The 25,288-nt window shown below is 36.8% G+C and overlaps 1 protein-coding gene across 1 annotated transcript in view; it reads right to left on the reverse strand.

Annotated features, from left to right (window-relative positions):
* The window catches only part of IL1RAPL2 (interleukin 1 receptor accessory protein like 2), a 1,253,914-nt gene that overhangs the window by 641,609 nt on the left and 587,017 nt on the right, over nt 1-25,288 (reverse strand). The window lies entirely within an intron of this gene.

Consider the following 25,288-nt stretch of genomic DNA (forward strand, 5'->3'; position numbering starts at 1 on the left):
AAGATTTCCTAATAATTTGAATTCTAAAGCAAACTTTGAAACTGTGACACATAATGAAAACAATCTCTTTAGAAATATGGTGTGTGTATTCCCTAAAAATTAGTGATGTTCTGTTTCTCCACAAATTTAGGAAATTCCTATCACTTGATTCTTTTGTCATTTTTTTCACTTTTCAAGACAGGTCAAGGAAATAATGTGGCAAATAATTTAAGCTCTGTTTGTCACATGTAGTGATGTACTTCAACATTTGGTTGCTATAATAGTAATGTAAGTGCTGTTTCTAAGTGCGTAACCAAAAGGGTAATTTATTAAGATCCATGACAGATTGAGTGCTAAAGCTAGAGCCATTTTAGAGGAACCAACCAACAAGAGAAGCTCTTATTAAACTCCAGGAAAGATAATGTACTTAGTTCTTTCCCTAAAGGCTGAGGCAGCCTAAAACTGTCAGCCCAGTCCAGTTTGAGACAGACAGTGTATATCCTTTCTACTGAGGTAGCTATTCATTTACTCAAAGGAATGAAGATGTCTAACAAGATGAGGAAGTAGAGAAACGTCAGACAGAATGAACTGTGTAGAGAAAGACACCTGGGGGCCCTTTAAACAAGCAGTTTCCAGCTCCAGTGAAATATTTGAACAGGCGGATTTTTAACCCTCAGTGGGACTGATGAAAACAGATCCAGCTGGGACCTGGCTATAATCCGGGACTCTGAAGTTACTGGCTGATCTTCCATGCTATCACTCTGCCACACTGGCAGAAGAGTGTTAAATGTTAAACTCTGATCCAGTTACCAAGGGGAATAACTAAAATCAAGTCCTGAGGGTACAGTGTGTCTTTTGATCATAGTATTTGGATGTTTTAGTGCTTTGTTAATTAAACAGCATTTGACTTAATTGTGTTTTGAAGTGATTTCAAACCACCTGCTTGGCTGGTGGTTCTATATTGATGCCAACCCTACTGATATTTGAGTGTCTTCATTTCATATATTTTACTGTGAAGTAAAGGGCAATAGTACAAAAGCCTAGATTTTGAATGGAACGTTAACTGATAAAAATTTAAACTCATAAATCTAGGCCTCCCCTTCACATCATCCAGATATCATCGGATCTCCTTTCTACAAAAACAATGTGTTATTATTATTATTAATTAAAAATTGGTTTTTAAAGAATTACACAAATGCATATTTGTATTCTGATTTACTATGTGCCTAATAGTGCTTTCACATACACAAAATTGATGTTCACAATCTTATAAGGTAAGTATCATTATTAAATACCTCCATCTTATATAGATGAGGAAACTTATAGCACAGAATAGCACAGTTAAGGAATATACTCAAGATCATACACCTAATAAGTAGCAGAGTTAGGGCTTGAAGCAGATGTAACTCCACTGTTCTTTTTCCCCTTTTCCAGGTGATTTTACAGATTTTACAACTATTTAACTTAAGAGACTTTTTTATGTTCCTTTTTCCTGGTCTTCAAGTCCCTCAAGTTAAACTTCACTCTATGGATCATGCATACAGATATACCATAAATACATGTTTGGTATTTTAAAAAATGATTCCATAGATACTATCATGAAAAAAAAATCAAAGAAAAGTGCTTCAGACTAAAAAAAAAAAAAAAAAAAAAAACAGTGTGGTTTGTTGTCTTTAAATTCTCTCTGTGAAGTTGTCTTCTGTTGCTGTCATCTTTTTATTCCTCATGAATGCACTGCTTTGGCTTTTTTTTCCTGCCTCATGGACAGAGCCAAAGAGCATGTGCATCCAGTGACCTATGAGAATTTTCTTGCTAATCAAGAAAACTTCCACTGAAGAATGTCTTATATTCAACAAGAAACCCATCTCCGTTAGTGGATATGAAATAGCAACTCAGAACTCTCTTTAAGGAGAAATTATAAATCACTATCTTCCCTACCCTTACAGGATTGTGGGATCCATTGCATCAAAATAGGTTTCCTAGATTCCAATAAAATGTTAAGTAAACTTAAGAGGGAAATAGGGTTTTTTGTGTTTTTTAAGCCTTTTTTTTTATTGGAGGATAGTTGCTTTACAATATTGTGTTAGTTTCTACCATTCATCAACATGAATCAGCCATAGATATACATATGTCCTTTTGTCCCCTCCCTCTTGAACCTCCCTCCCACTCCCACCCAATCCCACCCCTTTATGTTGTCACAGAGCACCAGGTTTGAGATCTCTGAAGCATACATGCAAACACAGAGAACACACTTGTGGACAAAGCAGAGGAAGGAAAATAACTTTTATGAAATCAATTGGGTGACACATCCATAGCATAATAATTATAAAATCCAAATAACACATTTTCAAATAAATTTATTTCTATACTCTCAAACTATGGCTGTTGTTCAGGTGTAAGCTGAAAGTTAAAGCAATACATTTTCATCAGAATTGTAATCTGTAAAGAGTCCTGAGAAGACAGAACATGTGTTATAATTTACCATCACTTTTGATAAGCAAAAAAGTACATTTACCTCATTACATGGGGTTTATAAATATAAGAGATTCCATGCTTTGATTACTTTGGAGGCAGGAAAATAGCAACTTCCTTTTTTCTATGCAACTTTCCTTCAATAATTAAGTTTGTTTATTGATTTAGTGGTGAAAGTGGCAATGTGTTTTTCCTCCCAACATCATAAGGGAGCAAAGTAGGTACTTGTGTTTCTATAGAGGCCTGGAGTCTTAATATTAAAAGCAAATTAGCAATTCCACTCCAAGGTACATGCCCAAGAGAAATAAGAACATATGTGCACAAAAAATGTGTACATGAACATTCACAACAATTTTATTCAAAATAGCTGAAAATTGGAAAAAATCAAAATGTCCATAAGGAGATGAGTAAATAAACAAAATATGACATATCTAGACAATGAAATAGTATCACCATAAGAAGGAATAAAGTCTTCATACATGCTACAACATGGATGAGCATTGACAACATTACACTAAATTGAAAGAAGGCCCCAGCGTTCACAGATATTATTCAATTTGTATGAAATGTTCAGAATAGGCTCAGAGACAGAAGATAGATTTAGTGGTTGCCAGGAGCTGATTTGGAGGGTGAGGAGGGATTGATTACTCTAAAATTTTCTAAAACTGATTGTGGCAATGGTTGCACAACTCTGAGTTCACTCACTAAAGACCACTGAATTGTACATGCTAAATGGCTAAATTGTGTTATGTGAATTATACCTCAATAAATCTGTTATATTAAAAAATAAGTGAACTAGAAGACAGAAAGTGTGGCTTTTGAGATATAATTTAAAAATAGAAGATTTGTATTAGCCAGATAAAATAATTTGGAAAATTCTAGACTGCTCAGATAGAAGGAGTGGGTGGAACCAAGACTTTTCTCCCACCCTCTCATAGACTAGCGCTGTAGGATACTTTCTCAGACTTTCTATCTTAGTAAAGCAGAAAAAAGAAGAAGAAGGCTTATAAAGGCCTAGAGGGCAATTCAGTACCAGGATAGCCCATAAAATCAAGGCAAGAGGGATCAGAATCATCTTGGACCAGGCCAGATTAAAGGCAGAGCAGGATACACCTGGGCTTCCCTGGTGGCTCAGACAGCAAAGAATCCACCTGCCAATGCAGGAGACATGGGTTCAGTCCCTGGGTTGGGAAGATCCCCTGAAGGAGGGCATGGCAACCCACTCCATTATTCTTGCCTGGAGAATCCCAGGGAGAGAGGAGCCTGGCGGACAACAATCCATGAGGTCACAAAAGAGTCAGGCACAACTAAGTGACTAAACAAGGATATACCTAGTTTGTAGGAAGTGGCAGACCCCACAGTCTAGAATGAGTTTCTTAGTCATGAGAAGTACTATAAGTAGCAAAGGAGATGACTGACATCAGTCGGATCATTGTGGTAGACTTGAGCTCCCAAAAGAAATAACAAGACTTTCACAGAGATAAGGGGAATGTCCTATACCTCTCAGATTAAAAGGAAACGACCATAGTGGGTATACCTAATGAATCTCTTTAGTGTTTGAAATCTGAGTCTGTGGGGTCATCTCTGCAGCTGAGTGATTGTGAATCTAAGAAAGTTAAGCATAACTAAAGCTATTCTTCTTTGCAAATAATCCTCACCCTGACAGTCCCTCACCAATCTGCCACCTTCTCTGTACTGAATTACTGCAGGAGAATTCTAGGCGTTTTAGGAGCCAAAGGGAACAGGAGAGGTTGAAATAGGAAAATTCAGGGCTCTGGCATTGACTGCAAGTGCTCTGAGTCATTTTCTCTCATTTGACATGTACAAAATCAATAACAATGTAATTCCAGTTTACTACTTTAGGATTTGTAAAGAAACTTTATATGATAAAGCACTCTCTCAGTTTAATATACACAATAGTGACCACTTATTAAAAGGACAATATGATTCCAGCAGCTACTAGATTTCAGGCTCTGTGGTAAGCACTGGCCAAGGGTAGTTGACTAAAAAAATTAGAAAAAGAATGTTCCTGGTGTAGGAAACACTGTGAACAGAGACAAGGAGGCACCAAACCACAGAGGGTTTATGGGGAAATCAGAAACCACTCTGCAGGACTAGAAAGCAAAGGGAGAAGATGGTGCATGATAGTGAATGATATATAAGAGGTGCTTGGGCCAAGTCCTAAACAGTCTTAACTATGCCAAGGTGCCAAGATAAAATCTCATAAACAAGGGGGAGCTACTGAAGATTTAAGTGGGATATGTGGGTTTTAACAACACCACTCAGGCTGCAGAGAAGATGATCTATGTGAGGGATATATACTTGCAAAGCTACTGAAAAAAGAACTTGCATAAGGACAGTGGTGTGAGGAGATACACTATACTCTTCTCAAGAAGACCCAATGCACTGTCCCCTTCTTTCATCCTTGGCACCCAAACTTTATTGACTTCACCCCTTAGAGGCTGACTGATAATGAGGCTAACCTTTAACAACCTAATTAGTATAGAGGACTTAATAGCTATCATTGGTTTAAGGTGTAGCCCTCCCAAGATTTGCACCTTAAGTAAGATCTTGAACTATCAGTGATTCAAAGGAGTGAAAAGACAAAATGCTTTAATCTCCTAGTATTAATGGTAAATCTTTTGAGTTATTTTGGACAACCCAATACAAGTGAAAAATAACTCAGAGAAAAAAAGCGCTGATAATGATGAGGCATTGGTGTCAGTAAGTGGTTGCCTCCACCAAGGGGAGAAGAAGAAATCACGTGCACTGGAAGGGATGGAAGGAGCAAATAATAAGGCAAAGGGAGGGGACATAGGAATACCTATGGCTGATTCATGTTGATGTTTGGCAGAAACCAACACAACACTGTAAAGCAGTTATCCTTTAATTAAAAATAAATACATTTAATCAAACAACAACAAAAGAAACAGAAGGAAGACAATAGATTCACACACACTCCACATCTGTATGTTCAAAGGAGATTCTGACTGTAATCTCTTGGATACAGGAGGTATACCAAGAGAAATAAGTATTCTGAATAAAGGTATCTCTATGCAAAAATAATAATAATAATAATAAAATAAAAAAAAAACACTAGAAGAGTCCCACATACTGGAAATATCTTCTGAAAGTCACAAAGTTAAACAACCCTCACTGAAGCTGCAGAGGTACAGTTTCCTACCCCCCTGCCTCCCTTCTCTTCCTGCCTTGTGCCCAATGATGGAAAAAACAAAGCATCCAGGAAGGGCCTCTCCAACAAGATGAAATGAGCTCAGGTGAATGAAGTGGAAATTGCTGGAAAAATGAACAGGACAAAACATTATTCCTATGTAAGTGATGAGGAAAAAATATGAGACACCTTAGGAAAAAAGTGCAATAAGATCAACTGTGCTGTGCTTAGTCACTCAGTCATGTCCAGCTCTTTGAGACCCCATGGAATGTGACTCACCAGGCTCCTCTGCTCATGGGCTCTCCAGGCAAGAACACTGGAATGGGTCTTCATGCCCTCTTCTAGGGGATCTTCCCAAACCAGGGATCAAACCCAGGTCTTCTGCATTGCAGGTGGATTCTTCACCATCTGAGCTACCAGGGAAGCCCATAAATACAGGAGAGTAACCTATCCCTTCTCCAGGGGATCTTCCCAATCCAGGAATCGAACCAGGGTCTCCTGCATTTGTAGGTGGATTTTTCACCAGTTGAGCTACCAGGGAAGCCTAAGATCAACTAGTAGATAAGAATAAACATAGTTAAATGAGTACTATACAGCAAAGTTCCCTTCAAATATGCTATTTGTCTTAGCAAAAGTGTTGTGCCTATACAGGACCACTGGGGTATAGATGAAGACTAAGGAGAAATCTGAATGTCAAAATCCTTCAGTGATGAGCTCAATTCTTCTTCTTTCTCTTTTTCCCCCTGAGGTTAGGAGGAAAGAACACATCTGAGAGATAAAGCAAGCAACTTCAGGGAAAGGAGAATTTGTTCTTCCTCTTATGAACTCAATGATGAAAGCAGTCATTTCTCTTATTATGTCTGATGTGCTGTGTTGTAAAATAAAGAACCAGTATCTGAGCTTACATTTGACAGTGTAATAAATGCAATTATAATCATTTGCATATTAAAGGCATTATTGTTACTTCATGGCAAATATTTCCAACAAGATGGAATTGAAAAGAATTCCTCCTTCCAAGCAGGCCACACATGCTTTTGTAGGATTTGACATAATCTGAAACCATGCTGTGTCAAACGTCAATTGCCGGATTTCTACAAAGCTACCACAGATCTTGTTCTAATCTCTTTTAAGACTCATCTGATGCCACATAACTGAAAATAACCATTGGTTGTGATGTGTTAATTTTATGCAAGGAAAATAATAGGGTACTCTTGTTATAGTTTCAACCAACTACTTTTGGGGGAAAACTGTACAGAATGTTTAATATCTATGACAGCTCATGTTAGGCTATATAACCCTTTCTAATGTCATTTTGGGGCCCTTTTTAAACCCAGATATCCTGAAATATGACATCCAGAATGATGAGATCTCAGGTTTCCTTTCTTTGAGATATACTAGCTTGCCTTAGGTACTCTACATAAAAACTGTAACCTAATTTATCTTGACTTACAAACTTGAGATGGGAAAATTATCTCTCCTTTCTCAATCTCTTTCTCTCTAATTTTCTCTTTTTCTCTATAACTTACAATATCATTGGTTATTTCACTTGGCATACTTTAAGTGACCTATAAAGATAAACCTCATCATTCAAAGGCTTGCAACACTCTAAAAATTAACATTTACTTATGGGTTTCAAATATTTCTTCCTGTCTATCTGGGGGTATTTCAATAAATTGCATGTAGTCTATAGCTTAAAATCTAAATGATAGATGGAGCTTAGATGAAACCCTGGAAACTAAAGTGAACAGTTAATGAGATACAAATTAGTAACAGTGAAAGCTTTCCCTTAAAGAAAACATTATTGATTTTAAAGAACTTATTAATGAAAAAGAACTACACTCATTTAGGCTTGAGATACATTATAGATTCATGTATAAGAGTAAATGAGGATGAGGATACCAGGAAAGCAGCTTTGCATTCTGGCCAGGCCACTCCCCTGCAACCTCTTTTTGGGCCAATTACGTTGGAGGATTCTTTCTTAGTTACTGTTTGGGCCCTGTGATATCTGATGTCCCCTGTACACCACTGGCACCTTTTTACACAACTACACCCACTTCACATAACACAAATATGAATGTATTCCACAACTGAGTTTCTTTAAAACATTGTCCTCTCATGAATGTAATTTTATACTACAACTCCACATTAGCATTTGCTATCAAACATCTGAAATTGTTCCTTTAATCCTTCAAAGCTTCCATGTAAGCTTAAAAACTCTTCCATTAAGTCTCTTAGGGTGTGAGCATTACATATTCATTCACACTTTGGGACAGTTGACTGCATGAATACTATATCACTTGTGTTTGCATTTGGCTTTGAGTAGTAACAGCAAAGTGGCTCACTGATAAAGAATCCTCCTGCAATGCAGGAGACTTGGGTTCAATCCCTGGGTTGGGGAGATCCTTTGGAGGATGAAACGGCAACCCATTCTTGTATTCTTGTCTAGAAAATACCATGGGCTACAGTCCATGGGGTCGCAAAAGAGATGGACATGACTTAGTAACTAAACAACAGTACGAAGTAACAAAAAACCCAAATTCAGTGGCTGAAACAAATGGGTGAGGTTTTTTCTTCTCACAGAACAAAAACACCAGAGGTAGGCAGTTCAGGGAAGGGACAGCTCCTTCACAAAGTCATCAGCATTCTAGGCTCATGATATCCTTACACTTTATTTTTGATATTTGATTTTCATCTGTGTGTTTGTCATTTCCTGGTCCCAGAATGGCTGCTCCACCTCCGGCCAAAAAATGTCTGCATTTTATTAATGGTCAAAAAGAGGAGAAAAGCAGGAACAGGTAGTGCCTAACCTCAGCCTCTCTGCTATTTGGGAAGAAATTATGACACAACCACTATAGCTGAAAGTGAGTTTGAGAAAGCAAGTTACTGTCAACAACAAAATTGGGGTCCTTAAGAAAGTAAAAGGTAGAATGACTATTAAGATTTGAGTGGTATTTTCTGCTACAGTGTTCTTCAGTCATGTTGTGTGACTATAATCTATTCTCTAATTAATCTATGAATTCTGATATGAGGTAATTAATTAATTAAAGGTTTTTTTTGTATCTTCCTCCTCCCATTGTCATACTCGAACCAGTTCATGCCTAATGGTAACTGAATGAACCAAGTAGGCAGCTTTACCACTTAGCTAGATGACATTTGTCTGTCAATATAATATCCACCCATAAAAAGAGACAGCAAGCAATATTTATCATTTTTAAACAGCTGAAGTAACATTAAATGATGGTTTAGCTTTTCTTCTACCAAATAAATTCTAACCAATTACCTAGCATTTGAGACCCTCCCGATCCTAGTTTCTTTCTAACAACTTCTCTTGTGTTAGGTCCCACGTCTAGCTTCCATATCCTATTCCCTTTCTCAAACTGAACCACTCACTGTTATGACTTTAATCTGCAAATGACTTATTTTGTGTAATATGCTCAAGCAAAAAACAAAGACACAAGCAACTATGACAACAACAACAACAACAAAAGAAACCCTTGCACTTGAATTTGTCCTATCAGCATTAACTATCAGTATTAACAAGAAAGAATTTTGCCTTTGTACTGCTTCCACATCAAAAATCCAAGACTTTATTTCTGTGGAAGTCCAAAAGAACCAGCATGGATCCAAGAAGGATAGTCTCAGAGGCTTCCACCATATGCGCCACTAGCATGATAGAACCAGGACTCTGGGAAGAGCGCAGAGGGTGGACATGGGAAGAGGGAAGATACTCCCTTGTGCTAATTAGAGGCTGATTATTTCTACAAAGTCAAGAAATTATATATACCATTCTAGAAACACAGATATTCATATTTAGCTACTACTGAAAATGTATGATTTCTACAACAAAATGTGCCTTTTCAGACATGGCGGAGTATAACACAGAGCTATATAGGTTAAAAATCTGGCATATACTAAGTTGCTTCAGTCATGTCCATCTCTTTGTGAACCCACAGACTGTAGACTGCCAGGCTCCTCTGTCAATGGGATTCTCCAGGCAAGAATACTTGAGTGGGTTGTCATGCCCTCCTCCAGAGGATCTGCCCAACCCAGGGATCAAACTGAAGTCTCTTATGTCTCCTGCACTGGCAGGTCGGTTCTTTACCACTAGTGCCACCTAGGAAGCCCTATACTATGTTGCCACTCAATAAATGTCACCTACCCTCCCAGTTCCCGAGCCCCAGAGGAGTTTTCCTCCTCTGATTTTCATAGCACTTTGCTTATACCTCTCTATCAGTGATTTTCATTTTTCTCTTTCTTAAAACAGTTATTCCATTGGATTATAAACACCTCCAGGGAAGGTAGTGCCTAATACAATCTCACAAACTCCACAAAATCTGCTAATACTGCCTGGAAGATGGTAGTTGCTCCATTTTTGAATAAAAGAATGAAAACAGAAACTAATGTCTTAATTAATTCAAAACATTAGTTGAACCATCTAAAATGGATTTATTTTCTTATTCGAATATAATTGCTTTACAATGTTGTGTTAGTTTCTGCTGTACAACAAAGTGAACCAGCTACATGTATACATATAAGCCCTCCTTCCCTCTTGAGCTTCCCTTCCACCCCTAAATGGATTTTCTTGCTGGTCAACGGAGGCATTAGGGAAGGGTGCAAGGGAAGACAATAGCAGTGGCTGTCATCTACACAGGCAGTCACCCTTTAATTCCACAAGGACTTACTGCAAACAACTGAACCACATTATCTTTACCCATGAGGAGACTGTATTTTGAGGGAGGTATATCACAAGCTTCATACAGAAAACAATGCAAGAAAATATCTCTTCAGTATCAAAATGTGTGTTTCTCTTTAAGTAGTATAGATAGTATAACAATAGAGCTTTACTTTTTAATTAGTACTTAATGTCTATTAAAAAAAATCTTCATCCTCCACATCCTTGAAGCCTATAACAGTCTGTACCGGAAGGAAAAAAAATCTCAAATAATGATTATTTTGTTATTGCTTTGACATCAATGCAATGGATCCATACAGATTAGGGATTGGATCTAAACGAGACTAAAATCAGTAAGATTTTACCAGAAAGTCCAGAAGATAACTCTAATTAAAAGTACCAGAACAGTTTTCCCAGCACCACTTGTTAAAGTGGTAAAAGAACGAACCACTGGTAAAAGAATGAAACTAGAATACTTTCTAACACCATACACAAAAATAAACTTAAAATGGATTAAAGATCTAAATGTAAGACCAGAAACTATAAAACTCCTAGAGGAGAACATAGGTAAAACACTCTCCGACGTAAATCACAGCAGGATCCTCTATGACCCACCTCTCAGACTATTGGAAATAAAAGCAAAAATGAACAAATGGGACCTAATGAAACTTAAAAGCTTTTGCACAACAAAGGAAACTATAAGCAAGGTGAAAAGACAGCCCTCAGATTGGGAGAAAATAATAGCAAATGAAGAAACAGACAAAGGATTAATCTCAAAAATATACAAGCAACTCCTGCAGCTCAAGTCCAGAAAAATAAATGACCCAATCAAAAAATGGGCCAAAGAACTAAACAGACATTTCTCCAAAGAAGACATACAGATGGCTAACAAAACACATGAAAAGATGCTCAACATCACTCATTATCAGAGAAATGCAAATCAAAACCACAATGAGGTACCATTACACGCCAGTCAGGATGGCTGCTATCCAAAAGTCTACAAGCAATAAATGCTGGAGAGGGTGTGGAGAAAAGGGAACCCTCTTACACTGTTGGTGGGAATGCAAACTAGTACAGCCGCTATGGAGAACAGTGTGGAGATTTCTTTAAAAACTGGAAATAGAACTGCCATATGACCCAGCAATCCCACTCCTGGGCATACACACTGAGGAAACCAGATCTGAAAGAGACACGTGCACCCCAATGTTCATTGCAGCACTGTTTATAATAGCCAGGACATGGAAGCAACCTAGATGCCCATTAGCAGACGAATGGATAAGGAAGCTGTGGTACATATACACCATGGAATATTACTCAGCCATTAAAAAGAATTCATTTGAATCAGTTCTAATGAGGCGGATGAAACTGGAGCCCATTATACAGAGTGAAGTAAGCCAGAAAGATAAAGACCAATACAGTATACTAACACATATATATGGAATTTAGAAAGATGGTAATGATAACCCTATATGCAAAACAGAAAAAGAGACACAGATGTACAGAACAGACTTTTGGACTCTGTGGGAGAAGGTGAGGGTGGGATGTTTCGAGAGATCAGCATTGAAATATGCATATTATCTAGGGTGAAACAGATCACCAGCCCAGGTTGGATGCATGAGAGAAGTGCTAGGGCCTGGTGCACTGGGAAGACCCAGAGAGATTGGGTAGAGAGGGAGGTGGGAGTGGGGATCGGGATGGGGAATACATGTAAATCCATGGCTGATTCATGTCAATGTATGGCAAAAAACACTACAATATTGTAAAGTAATTAGCCTCAAACTAATAAAAATAAATGGAAAAAAATAAATAAAATCTGCTTTTAAGAAGAAAAAAAAAGTACCAGAGCAAATCAACACAAACTAAAATGAAAAGAACAACCCCTCAGTCACTTTGATTGAACTATATGGTCAGGCTTATTCTTTCAGTGACAACCATAACAGACCTGTATTTGAACTTTCTGGGAACAGAAAACATATACTGATTTTTGCTTGTTTCTTCCTTTCTCATTTAATACCACTGGTGTTCTCACTTGCTCACACACACATACACAAGAGTTTTGTGGTCACTCTGGCAGTCATAGCTCTCTAGGGACCTCCTACCACTTAAGGCATCAAATAGTTATTCCTGCCCTTTGCTTTATAACAGTGCTTCCAGTAGAATGTTCTGAGGTGCTAACAATGTTCTGTATCTGTGCTTTCCAATACAGCAGTGGTTAGCCATATCTAGTGCTTGAATGTAGCTAGTGTAGCTAAGGAACTCACTTTGAATTGAATTGAATGTTCACTCATTGACGTTTAAATGGACACATGTGGTTAGTGCATTGGAAGGTATAATCATTTCTAGAATGTGTAGAAAAGCCCCTTCTTACAGGGCTGTCTTCTCTCACTACCTGCCTCAGGCCATCTAGCATTCCTCCCTCTCCATTTACCAAGGTTTTCTCCCTCTATGAGTCTTCATTCTCCCACTAGAAAACACATATTGACTCGGATGGATACTTCATTCCTAACTTGGCTTACTTGGCAGGGCAGGGGAACAACTCTGTCCAATTTAAGTTTATATAGCTTTACTTCTACCCAAGATCTCATCATGTCCAGGCATAAGAAAACCCAGCAGGACACTGTATTAATAATTTGGCTCTACTGCTGTCTCACCCATATCCCTCTCATCTTATAAGTTAATTTAGAGGTTGATTGCTCCAAGAAATTTCCCCACCGAATCTTGCCCATTCTCTATTCCTTCTCCTCTAATCTCTCATTACTCTATTTTTGTATGCAGTGCAACATACTGACATAAAAGGAAGGAGTGAGAGGAAATTAGGAGTTTGTTGTCACGACCTACTGTCAACTAAAATATTGAGATAATACTGTAATTTTCCGATGATGGCTTCAGTTCTTCTAAAGAACTTGAATACATGTAGCATGAATACATTATGACAGCACTCTTTAGAGTCAATTAGTGCATATAAATAAACACTACACTTGAGCACAGCCTCCTTAAGTCTGCATCTCACTATAGTCATTCAAATGCTCATTTATTTCATCACATTTGTTGCACTGTGATGAATGTAGCAGAGGGTGATGGAAAACATAGGTCACATTTGCACATGCCTCCATGAATGATATTTACTGCAATTGTCCAAAAAGGAGGGTTTACAAGAAACAAATAATGACATTCAAAGTAAACAGTATCCATACTAAGGGAAAATCTAATATAAGCCTGAGCCTTATAACAGTTGTTGCTTATAGAAAAATCTATACCATCTCCTGAAGATAACTGGATCAATGTGAATAGACACTATCCTAATGAAATCTCCTTTCAATAAGAAAAAAAATTAACCTGATGCATATTCAGATTAATAATGATAATAATTATTAATATTTAATGATTATAATGATTACTAATTAGTAATGGCAATAATTCAGATTATTCAGATGAATAATCATCTTGTTAGCACTTGAATATATTCAATAATGCAATGAAGTCACAAAACACTATCCTCCCTGATGTCCCTGATTAGTCTTAATTCCAGGCTTTATTTGACATACATGGAGCTGATTCCATCAAAGATAAAGAACTACCTTTTAGAACCCCTGTGGTATTCTCTCTCTCAGATTTCATTGTGATGGCAATCCCCCCAAAATGCTTAAGTGTGGGGTGAGTTCCAAATCCACAGCTTGAGATTTTAGAACCTCTGCTTAAAGTTTGTCTAGATCAGAGCCATAACTAGTATTAAAAACCTTAACTCCTCCTGACACAGTATGCAAAGTCTTTAGGAGGATCCAGCCATCTGCATAAAATATTTTCTTATGGAAGACTATGAAAGATAAATATTTTCCAAGCTTCCTCTGACATCCCTAAGCTTGAGCATTATAAGATGATCAAATCATTTTTGAGCATTTGCATGCCCAGCACTATTACTAAAGATTACAAATATAATTTAAAGTACTACTCATATCTCCAAAGACATTAGAGTTTAGTTCTCTACTCCAGTTCTACTATCATGTATTAGTAATGGCAAAAAAATATTTATTTAACAAATTATGTGTCCTATTATAAAATGAAGCTTTCCAAATCACGTGATTGCAAATGGAGAACAAAATGCCTGAATGACATAAATATTTGCTTTTAAAATTCTACTTTAAATCTAAATAAACAACCCATCGATTTGGTGTTTTGCTCATCTTTGGAAAGAAAGAAATGCAGTAACAGTCACAAATGTGTTTATGAGAGAGTCTTACAAACACACCAAATCATTTAATGGCTGCTCTAAGTACTGATCCGCCAGTCACCAACTAAAGCCATCAAATTCATGAGAAGAATGGAAGTAAACACATCAGGAGTCCCCTCATGCTATTGTATCCCACAGGTTACAGCTAGGCATGCTTATGAAGTACGTTAAATGGTTAACTACCATTACCTGGAAATGTTTAATTATATTACCCAGAATGTGGCATAGGCAAATAGCACCAATAGTACTAAGCAGGGGTTCCATTTTTTTTTTTTTTTTTAGTTCTGAATCCGAGAAAGATATGACTTCTCCGAAGTGGCACCCCTCACTTTCTCTGTCCCATCCTAGCCCCAACCAGCAGAACAAATCTGGTTGAGATTGGAGAGATAACCAACTCTAGTTGGAGATGCAAGGATATACCAATTTCATAGTAATTTCTGAAGTTACGGACTTAGAATGATCAGCCTCACAAGGAAAAAAAAAAGCAGAGATTAGACACAATGGGATACATACAAACATAGGGCACACACAAGAAGATCCAGACTTAGCCAGGGCTAGCCCTAGATTCTTTCTGAAGAATAAATGGAAGCTGACATTAGAATTCATTGTAAAGCCTTGTAACATGTATATAGTCCTCATTAAAGAGGATGGGACCCCATAATTACCAACTCTTAATTTTATTGCCCATAAAATATCCCCTGATACTCCTGAAATAGAAAGCCCCAGTAGACAGTATTAAATACCTGATCTAGTGAAACCTACATGTCTATTAGAATCATAGTGTTGATATCAGAGTAGGGAAAACTAAGCCAACAAATGCCCTTGAATAATTCTGAAGAGAGAGACACTGTCCTATGCATCACTGTATCTCCAGAACTTAAGAGCAGTGTCCATCACATAATAGGCAATAAAATATTTGCTGAATGAATGAATATGCAACACATTACGCTAGTTCAATGACATGGAGTCAGGGAGTAGAAGCCCATAGTATGGCTATGTCTGTGTGAAACTACTTTTCCTACAATTTTAATTGATCAGAAATTTCATTCAAACTGTTGGCCAATCCCATCAGAAAAGAGGTTGAATTGGATTTGCTCACTAGATTGATCAGGTAATTAACTAATATGACTGAATCAACTTTGGATTATTTTTGCATCATAGGTAAAAGTTTATAGTTAATAAAAGCTGTTGGTGGCATCAGAAATCACCCAAGCTTAAGAAGTCAATCAGAAAATGGAAATAAAATGAAGTTGAAGATTAGCAAGACAGTTTTTTAAACACTAGGCAATAATATATCTCATAGGAACAGAAAATTGGTAGAATGTCTCATTTTCTGATATGAACACATTTATAGGTCTTTCTGTGATAGTGGAGTATAAATAAATATATCATTTGAAATTACTTGATCATTTCTCCTGAGAGAAAATTTATATGAAAGACACTTGGGGTGTATATACACACACACTCATATACACACACAGGTAAAATCCACTGCACAGAATCCTCAAATTAAGAGCAGATAAAATGAGATAGCTATTTGTATAAATATTGTTTTCACCATGCAGAAAATATTAAAGTTGAATTGCCTTAGGTTCCAAGTGTATTTCAATATTTGCTTTAACTTGCTATTTCATAAAAGTTAGGAAGGGAAAAGATACAATGCTAAACTGTTAGAAATCAGTCTATTGAATATCAACAAAAATAACATTAAATTTCTTTCCAAAATCATGAAAATCAATGAGGAAACAATTTGATTCAGAGATTTTACTTACACCCAATATTTCCAGTAATGTCTTGAAATGGGAAAAATGAATTCTACCTCCACTTCAATATCTTAGTAGATTTTTAGATAATTACAGATATCTTCAGATTTGTGAACATGTGGATGTTTACAAGAAAAGAAATGATGGTGGTGAATCTGGTACTCGACTAATGCCAGTGAACTGGGGGGAACAATGTAACTTCATAGAAGCATTTTTATCGAACAAACTTCAACTTCACAAGGAACTATACACATATCACGCTTTCAGCCGATTCACGTTTCCCATGTTCAGAGCAGCAGTTTTTATTCATTCCTTTCCCCCATATTGATTTCAATTAAGTTTCACCTCTGAAAACCCAAGAAACTTCAAATTGTGCTCATCTCCCCCTAGTGAGGTTGCCCAAAATGTCTTTTCTCTGCTATAATCACAATATAGGGAATACAAGAAATAGCATTGCTTGTTCTTAGTAACTTCTCTGAGTTTAATTCTTTTACATTTATCCCTCGCAAAAAATTCTTTTCTGGGTTTTCTTGTGGGATAATGTTTTATGAGGGAAGTCATGGGCTTAGGAAAGGAAGTAGGGTGGAAGGCCAGCCAGGCACATCCTCCTCCTCCCTTGGATATCTTCCTGTTGCAGCTGGTTATCCCAAGGCTGGGCAGTCTGCAAAAATATCATGATGGAATTAAATTCGTGCTTCTGTTTTCTCCCCAGATGCCTATTTTTTTTAAGAACTCTGAATTCTGCATTGAATATTGTTATTATTATTATTATAAGGATCCTTACTGACTTTCAAATGCTGAAAATTATCTTAATTGAACCTTTTAAAGAAGAGGTAACCTACCCACCATTTTGAATAAAGCATACAAAGGCTAATGACATTTGATAGCTTTCTGGTTGGATTTCCAACTGTGATTTTCCTTTGATTAAAATAAATAAATAAATGGTCGAGCACCAACTTTGTCACCTGAGCATTGTTAAATCTGACATTTGCAAAACAACTATGCTAATATGACATTTTCCCCTTTTTTCTTGGTACTTTGGTGTGATCTGAAAATGAACCAAGAGGACTTTTCTTGAAACCTTTGGTATTTCACTAAGTGCCACCTATACATCAGTTGCTTTCAAACTATTGCCACTTTCCTGCCTCCTTGTCATGAATTAAAGGGATAGACTGCACTAAAACTTCAGCATATTCCCCATTCCCTGAACTGTGAGCAGCACAAACCATAGACTGCTGCTCACAGTTCAGGGAATGGGAAAAAAAGAAGTGCAAAGTTTTTTTACTTAAAAAAAAAAAAAGATTGCTATGGCTATGGTGAAGCAAATTGCTTTTGAGCATGCCTATCTACTTGGGCTTTCCCTGTTTTCCTCCTGGAGATTAGAAATGAACAGCATAGAAACATCCACTCATAAACTACCAGGTGCCTTTTTCCTGACAGTTCCTTTCCTTTTGTACATAAAATTCCTGCAAAACCACTAATTCTACAAGTGAACTTTTAAAGGCTACTTGTTTTCAAGTGATGCTCAAGAAATAAATACCTGCTCAATTTGAGGAATGATTAGCATTTGATTGAATGAACTAAGCTAATTTATAAAAGTCAGCAAATTATGGCCCTTGGGCCAAATCTAGCCTGCTGCTGTATTTTGTAATGGTATGTGAACCAAGAATGAGTTTTACAGTTTAATTTGAAGTGGTCTTAAAATCGAAAGAATAATAACACTTCATGACATGAAAATTCAAAATTATGTGCCCATAGCCATGGTCATTTGTGTATGTATATGGCTATTATACCTATACTATATATTGCAGTTTGCATGCTTCAATAACATCTGAGTAGTTGTGACTGAGACATGACCCACAAAGCTAAAATATTTACTACCTGGCCCTTCACAGAATAATAGTCTCCTAAACCTGATCTAGAGTCATAATTAACTAGGGGAAACAGTTATAAGTGTTGAGCTCTTTTCTCCTTAAATAAAGCATTAAAAATACAGCTCTCAAACACTTAGACCTAGATAAAATTGAGGATATTTTTGTAAACAAAAAATTCAACAAGGACGAAAAACTCAAAACAAAGTAACATTTGAGTTCCTGCTCTACCACTAAATCTTTGAGTGAATTTGATCACACTCACTTCTCTTTCTTGCCTTTCTTTACATACCTTGAAAACTAAAAGTTTAAATAATTTCTCTGATCCTTTTCAGATCTCAGAATCTAAGATGTTCTTGTCTTTTAAAATTTCTTATTTACATAAAGAGACCATTCACTTTACTAAAGAATTCATCAGAGGGTTTCTGTATTTAGTAAGCCCTTCTCTCTAAGGTACTTGAGTATTTGTGTAAGTGGTCATTCCTTACCAACTCCCTAACTGATAAAGTTGAAGTGGAACACCATTAGTGATGTGAAATAAATAATGGCAGCAACTGAAATGATCAAAAAAGTCAACATGAGAAAGGAATTCAAGTAACAGAAATTAGATTTGCATGGGAGTTTTCTAGGCTCTGTCTATCGTATAACATATTATTCAACTAAATTAATTCCAAGTTTATGTTAAACTCACATTCTATCTTGGTCTACTGACTAAAGCATGTAGTAGTGTAGATCTTTGGACCAGTAAGTAATACGTGAATACCCTGGGAACTTGTTAGAAATGCAGAAAATCAGGTGCCATCCCAGATATTTTGAATCAGCATCTTCAATTTAAGAAGATCCCTATGTTATTCCTATGGCATATTAAAGTTTGAGAAGCACGGGCATAGGACATTGGGCTGTGACACACCAGGATAACCTGAGGATGCTAAGTAACTCTGTACATTGCTCAGTGCTGACTCTAGACCTATTGACTCTGAATCTCTTAGATGAATTCTGAAAATCAGTTTCTTTGAAAACACTACAGGTGATTATTATGCATAATAATATTTGAGAAGTGCACTGGAATAACGGTTAAGAATGGGAATCTTTTTTTTTTAGTGGAACATTCCTAGTTTTCTCACTTAATATCCCTATAATATCACATTATTTAGACAATTTGACTCTCAAGTTAGTCTTCTGTAATATAGGGATAGCAAAAATATTCACCTTACAGGTTTTGGGGAAAATTTAACTGGAGGGTGAATGTGTCTTGCATACACTAAGCACCCGACACACGATAACTACTATCATCAGAATTATCACCATTACCATCACCACCACTACCATTATCAAGAGTGGTGAAAGGATAAGCTGGACATGTAAGTGCCTTGTTTCCATAGAAATCAACTTGTACTTTAATCTGCACATACTGGAGAGTTATTGAAGGCTTTTAAGCAGAGGCACTACTCAAGCTTTGATGAACTTGGTTATAGAGGACTGTGAGGAAGTCTAGACCAAAAAATATCAAGAAGGATCACTTAGTTCTCAACAGGCTTGTGGTGTGCATTTGCATACTAAGAATTCTACTCTTAGCCATTCTCAGTATGTAGGCTAGATAGTAATTGATAGGGGGTTTGACAATTCCAGAGTTACTGAAGATTTGGAATGATCCCTAGATTTAAAACTCCTGAGGTCTTTCTATTTTGTCAAGAAATCAGTCACGCTGGGAAAGGGTTGGCAGAAGGGTGAGGACAGAAATAAAAATTTCAAGACAAAGGCATAACTTAAGGGAGACCCCCAAAATGCACAGAACTAAGCATCACCACAGAAGAGATATACTTTGAGTTGAAATGAATTAAATGTCTGGGAGAAATAATAACATAAAGAGGCTCTGAGATTCTTCTATTATTTCCTAGCCTAGAAGCAGAGTTCTAAAACCTCTACTCCATTATTGCTAAATTATCAACTGATGCTCATGCTCTGTGAACACACTTAATTTTTTTTTCCACTGTGGCTGATATTAGACAACATCCATGTATGTCCATGAGGAGGGTTCAATTTAGTTATGAAACAAAGGCCAAAATACAAGAAATCACTAGAGGGCAATGAAAGACAGACTAGAAGAGTATGCTAGAAGTGGCTTAATCAGAAGATGTGGGACTTGGAAAATATATAGAATCTGGGGCAGAAGTAAAAAGAGGATAGGTTAGCAACATTATGAAATGTATGGAGTCAGAAAAGAACAATAGGAATGGTGTAATAAATTATGATACACTCATAGCTTACAACACTACAAAGTACTAATAATTTTTAAAATAATGAGTTAGAATTACCAGCTAACTTAGAGGGATTTCCATGATGTACCATTAAGTGAGAAGGCAGAATATATAGCATAATCTCACCTGTGTAAAACAAACAAAATTTCCTATGCAGGGGCTTATGTATAGAAAGCTATGTATGGATATACCCCACCATGCTAATATTAGTTTGAGGGGAGTGGTAGGTGGTTCTGATGGGAGAGGATAATAACGGGTAATAGGAAGAGGGAAAGAGTAAGTAAAAGACATAGTCCAATTTTTGAGTGATTAAAAAAAAAAATAAGAAACTAAGAATGGGCTTCCCTCACAGCTCAGTTGGTAAATAATCTGCCTGCAATGCAGGAGACCCTGGTTCAATTCCTGGGTCAGGAAGATCCCCTGGAGAAGGGATAGGCTACCCACTCTAGTATTCTTGGGCTCCCCTTGTGGTTCAGCTGGTAAAGAATCCACCTGCAATGTGGGAGACCTGGGTTCAATCCCTGGGTTGGGAAGATCCCCTGGAGAAGGTAAATGCTATCCACTCCAGTATTCTGGCCCAGAGAATTCCATGGACTCTATAGTCCAAGGGGTTGCAAAGAGTTGGACACGACTAAGCAACTTTCACTTCACTTTCACACTTTTCAAGAATGAGCAATAATGATCTTGAAGCAAAAGGGGATGTTTCACTAAAATCTGGTTGGGACAAACCCATAGACACAAATAGAAGGAAGAATTCTGTTAGATTATTTTCATAGCCATGGCTGTATAAGTTCCTTAAGCATAAGAAACTGGAAATGGAGATCAGACTCCATTGGGTATTATTTGTACTTAGTTGTAAGCACATATACACAGCAAATCACAATGCATTCTCATCACTGTCTATATACTATATTATAAAATTCCCCGTATTTCTAAAGGGAATGAAATCTAGGAGATTAGACTGAATGTGTATGTAAGCAGTGCACTCTAGAAGTTCACTGTTTTCTAGTTGTAGTTTTTGTATACTTGTTTAAAATTATCAATAATTGTTTTTATTATTCCAAAATTAAATATTTTAGTTTGAGCTGTCCTTGTGGTATTCTCATGACTTAAAAACAACTATTAAAGCATCAAAGAATGTACTTCATGTAAGAAGCACTTAGCTTTACAATTTATTTAGCAAGGCTAAAACCTGTTGTTCAGTCACTCAGTTGTGTTCAACTCTGCAAATCCAGGTAAATTTGGCCTTGAAGTACAAAATGAAGCTGGGCAAAGGCTAACAGAGTTTTGCCAAGAGGACACACTGGTCATAGCAAACACCTTCTTTCAACAACACAAGAGAAGACTCTACACATGGATATCACCAGATGGTTAATTCCAAAATCAGATTGATTATATTCTTTGCAGCCAAAGATGGAGAAGCTCTATACAGTCAGCAAAAACAAGACCAGGAGCTCACTGTGGCTCAGGTCATGAACTCCCTATTGCCAAATTCAGACTTAAATTGAAGAAAGTAGGGAAAATCAATAGACCATTCAGGTATGACCTAAAGCAAATCCCTTATGATTATATAGTGGAAGTGACAAATAGATTCACAGGATTAGATCTGATAGACAGAATGCCTGAAGAACTACAGATGGAGGTCATGACATTGTATAGGATACAGGGATGAAGACTGTCCCCATGGAAAAGAAATGCAAAAAGGGAAAATGGTGGTCTGAGGAGGCCTTACAAATAGTTGAGAAAAGAAGAGAAGCTAAAGGCAAAGGAGAGAAGGAAAGATATACCCATATGAATGCAGAGTTCCAAAGAATAGCAAGGAGAGATAAGAAAGCCTTCCTCAGTGATCTGTGCAAAAAAATAAAGGAAACAATAGAATGGGAAAGACTAGAGATCTCTTCAAGAAAATTAGAGATACCAAGGGAACAATCCATGCAAAGACAGGCACAATAAAGGACAGAAATTTTATGGACCTAATAGAAGCAGAAGATATTAAGAAGAGGTGGCAAGAATACACAGAAGAATTATACAAAAAAAAAAAAAAGACCTTCATGACCCAGATAACCATGATGGTGTGATCACTCACCTAGAGCCAGCCATCCTAGAATGTGAAGTCAAGTGGGCCTTAGGAAGCATCACTACAAAGCTAGTGGAGGTAATGGAATTCCAGTTGAGCTATTTCAAATCCTAAAAGATGATGTGGTTAAAGTGCTGCACTCAATATGCCAGCAAATTGGGAAAACTCAGCAGTGGCCACAGGACCGGAAAAGGTCAATTTTCATTCCAATCCCAAGGAAAGGCAATGCCAAAGAATGTTCAAACTACTGCACCATTCCACTCATCTCACATGCTAGCAAAGTAATGCTATTATCCACATTCTCATGATCAGTGAATCTTGAGAAGTAATTCCCTATGAAGAGGGGGAAAATTAAGGAGAAAATTGTGGATGTAATCTCTATTCTCCAAATGACTTCTTATAAGTTATTCCTCACTTAAATGTCCCCAGTTATGAGATAGTAGAGACTGGTGTAGAGTTACATGCTAGGTCAATAAGTAAATTTGCCAGCTTCACTTGATGTCATCATTTTCATGTGGGAAATAAAGTAAACTTACTTTGTGTGGCTACAGAGATTAACTCTACCCAAACACAGAACAATTACAAAGAATCAGGATTTGAATCAATATTAACGAAGATCTTTTCAACAGTGTAATATACTGCCTATAAAAATAGCATGTTTGCTGTCTTTGCAATGGATGTTGTCAAAAGATTTCCTACACTGTTGAGGGTTCAAACCATTTTGTTTCAAATGTCCTTCTAATGTTGAAATTGTAATTTTGTAGGACTATGCGTAACTATTTGAAAGAAATAGTTTTAAGTACCTTGTAAATACCTACTGGTATAAAGTAATAAATTATTATTTCTTAAATACAATCTAACACACATTTGGCAACAGTTTTTGTTAACTTACATGGAATTTTGTGCTTGAATGAACTAAAATTGTATTCCTTCAAAAATATTTTGTTATTTTGTCTGGCCTTCCTCCCATGGGATACCTGTCAGAATAATCACTATTCAGCCAGAATTAGTGAAGAGTTAGCACATGGTTTTGGGAAAAATGGATGAGCTTTGAAGTTTTCAGGATTAGGATGATTAAATAACTTTTAAAAACACTAAGTTTTTCCCCCAAATTAGCCAGCTTTGTGCCTTATTCCACATTCCACACACATTTCTTGAGCAACTTCTGCTTGACAGGCTCTGTGCTACACTCTGGGAATAAACAAAGGAAAACAAAACATACAAAACTTCTTCCCTCTTGGAAGTAATAACACTAACCACTATAACTTCAGTGAGGAAATATGTTCATATTTAACAAACTGTATCCACTATTCCAAATGCCTGGGCATGGAGGACAAGCAGGTGGAAGAGGAAGAAATGCAAGCTCTATGTCACTGGAACAAAGACTATCAAGACTGTCCTTAGGCAAACAAATGGCTGTTTAAGGTGTAGGGTACATCAAAAAATTATTCTTTAAGTAAAAATAAGTGAACAAATAATATATTTAGGAGTTATAAAAGCATATTCTCAATATTTTAAACAAAATTTACCCATCACTATGACTAACAATGAAAAATCAAGTTCTTTCAAAGTAGGGGGAAAAAATTCAAAGAGGGAAAAATAGAAGTAGATACAACTTCTAATAAAATAATCTTAAAATATGATTATATAACTGAATATGTAAGCATACATAGTGTTTATTTCAAATAAATGAGTTTGTGATTCATATCATCTTAACACTGAGACCTTATAATCTGAGATATATGGATGGGCTCCAACAAGTCTATAAATCCCTTGAAAATGCATGTAAAACCATGTGTATGTGTGCATTTTTCCTCTGTGGAAAGATTTCATTTACTCCAGAGTCTCTAAAATGGTCTATGACCTGCTCTACTCCTATCCTACCTCCATCCACTGCAAAATTTAAATATCACTGTTTTAAAAGTAGCATGGTGAGACCCCCAGAAAGGAAGATGGGCTATTGGCAGCATGAAGGCTTTGTAGTACAGGGAGGAATGATGACTAGTTAAGCACTTTAGGGAAATACCAGGGCTGCTATGAGCCAATTTACAAATGATGGGAAGTCAAGGTTGTGTCTTAAAAAAGAACTTGAAATTGTCCTGATGATGCCACGTTTAGATACATGATTAACAGGATTGAAGTTGATGAGAATTTTCTCCCTCCAAAAGGAAACTATAAAGGATTATAGCACTGAGCCAAGCCAGGTTAGAGGCTACTCATCTCTAAATCATCTTGGGAGAAGCCCAGGAACAGATATGTTATTAGTTATAGAGGGTCTTTGTTTAAAAGTCTATAGGTTTTGAAGGACTGTAGAGATGGATGAAATGAAAACTTTGATAAATGTAGCCCTATCTGAAGGTCACACAAGGAAAGAGAAATACTAATTAATGTTCATTCCAGAATGTATAACTTTAGCTTTGAATGTTTAAATGCGTATTTAACAATCCTCTTGTACATCACCACAACCATCACCACCCACAAAGAAATCCCTTTCAGTATTCTCTTTGTTCTGAAAGGTGAGGTTCTAATTTACCAATTAAATCTCAGATAATCTATCTACCAATTATTCCCAGGCATCACTGATCAAACAGAAAGGGATTTGGTTGATCCATTCTTCTTTCCAGTAGTGGGGAATATGTACTCCTGCTTGTGATTTGTGCTTGCATTTGTATAATGACTAATTGGGGTAAGAGTCTGGGATAGATGTAAGTTAACTGGTCCAAAGACTGAATCTTTAACTATGAGGCCATCCAAAGACGGGGCTCCCACCAATGAATCTAAGCTACTTGGAGATTG

The sequence above is a fragment of the Cervus canadensis genome, chromosome X (assembly GCF_019320065.1).
Source record: "Cervus canadensis isolate Bull #8, Minnesota chromosome X, ASM1932006v1, whole genome shotgun sequence".
Taxonomy (NCBI): domain Eukaryota; kingdom Metazoa; phylum Chordata; class Mammalia; order Artiodactyla; family Cervidae; genus Cervus; species Cervus canadensis.